Source organism: Aplysia californica, unplaced genomic scaffold (genome assembly GCF_000002075.1).
Source record: "Aplysia californica isolate F4 #8 unplaced genomic scaffold, AplCal3.0 scaffold01773, whole genome shotgun sequence".
NCBI classification, from domain to species: Eukaryota; Metazoa; Mollusca; class Gastropoda; order Aplysiida; family Aplysiidae; genus Aplysia; species Aplysia californica.
In genome coordinates this window covers 41,479-43,465 of record NW_004799043.1, presented here as the reverse complement: position 1 = coordinate 43,465, position 1,987 = coordinate 41,479, and the positions used below count along the sequence as shown (strand labels likewise).

Genomic DNA, 1,987 nt, shown 5'->3' with positions numbered 1-1,987 from the left:
CAAAAAAAAAAAAAAAAAAAAAAAAAAAAAAAAAAAAAGCCAAAAACCATCTTCCATTCACTCGTATACATAATATATTACATCAAAACATCAAACGAACACAAGCACACTCAGGATATCTCGTCTGCGTCATTTCCCTCGCATGAATCAATCATCGGTGAAATAGAGAAAGCAGACAGCATATCCATCCAGCCCGCCCGTAGACGGAGACATGGTAACGTGAAATCACAGCTGTAGAGAGAGAGAAACCCACACAAAATGCCAGACAATTTTCCTGTACAAGAAAGAACAAACCTCGGCAGTCACATCCACATTCGGTCCCAAAATCGAAACACAATGGATTACATTAGACCCAAGTTGTTTTTTTTGTGTAAAGATATTCACATCTGAATAAATGATAACGTGAAGAGCTATGTGATGAATATAAATACAGTATAGTTACTTTTGTGCTCACAATTCTCGTACACGGAAGCAATCGCAGTTCAATTATAAACATGCGCACATACACACATGCATAATACACGCACACGCACATCTGGACCAGCACCCCTCACCATACATTCCTCACAAGCTGGGCATTCACCACACACAGTGAACACATTACCCACATTTTCATTGCAAGAAGAAAAAAATTTAAAGGATAAATGGTGGAAAAAAAAGAAGAAAATACAGAAAAAACCAATGGTCCCGTTGTGGCAGGAAGGGTTGGAAAGCAAGCCCACAATTTGCCAGAGTTTTTCACATGATACTAAACCACAACACAACCCACGATCCATTTAGACCATCCAACATTCAGATGCACATCACGTCGACGACTCTAGTCTTTAGAATATTCGTAACAACAAAATGTCATGAAACACGCAAGTCAATTCACGTTTTTGCACGACACAATCCCAAGTCTCACGGCATTGTTCGACCATTCACCTTTTCCATGCTAGTGCACAATAAATGACTAGGACAACTTTTTGCACTAAACTTTAAAAAAAAAAAAAAAACAGATCTCCCAACACGAAAAGATGGAAAGACTAAAAAACAAGTATTGAATCATATACCAGTGTAACTGCACACCATCATAATCCAGCCCAAACGCTCAACTCTTACCTAAGTCCACTTTCAGAAGTGAGCCGCGCACGACACAGCACCAACACACCCGCAGTAAAAAAACACACTACAGCCAGTCTAAAGGAAATTGTGCAATCTATGGAACGTTATAAATACCAACCCTACCCACTAACCCCCCCCCCAAAAAAAAAACCCCAAAAAAAGAACCCACAAAATCTCTACTAAAACAACTCCTCACATGAAGTTATTTGATTTGTGTAAAGAAACAGCATCTTTCCACAGAAATTAGTCCTAAAACGATAAAACGAGGAGGAGACAGAGCAGCCGTTGAAATCTTTTCACAATTTTCGCCGCCAGGACAGCCGAGACAGGAAGCAGGAAGTAGCCGAGCCAACGTGGGTAAGTAGGAAAGACCCAAGAGGAAAAGCATTCAGGGTGCAGGGTGTCTACGTAAAGGAAAACTTTTCTTTTGATAGTTTGCGTGGTGCAAGTCGTGTCAAAATCATGGACAAATGAATGCTTGACCAATCAGGAGAAGCCTGGGTAAGCCAGTTGTGGCATGTGCATGAAGGAAGGACGGAGGGGAGGGGGGAGAAAAAAAGAAGAAGAAAGAACTAGAAATACATATAAATTGAACTAGCGTGTACTACACAAATACCACCACACTAACGGGTACACATACGCAGAGCCACATTGTTTATTCTGATTAAAACCTTAATAAAACACTGGCTAGTACTTGTTGTAATATACAGAAAATGACTACACACACATACAAATGTACAGGCAGACATCCCATAGGTGAAGGGTGTGGGGGGGGAGTGGGAGCAAAAATGAGAGGAAAACGATTTGAGCGACAACATTGTCCGAGGAATTGTCATCAACTTTTGGAACAACTTGGAATGGAGGGAGCAGGATCGTGAAAAAA

General features: G+C 40.7%; 1 protein-coding gene across 1 annotated transcript in view; it reads right to left on the bottom strand.

Moving 5' to 3' along the window:
* Positions 1-56: 56 nt before the first annotated feature.
* LOC101846557 (V-type proton ATPase catalytic subunit A) overlaps positions 57-1,987 on the bottom strand; it is a gene marked incomplete in the record, with an annotated part of 25,774 nt that continues 23,843 nt past the window's right edge. The window contains 1 exon segment of the mRNA XM_013090986.2: positions 57-1,978.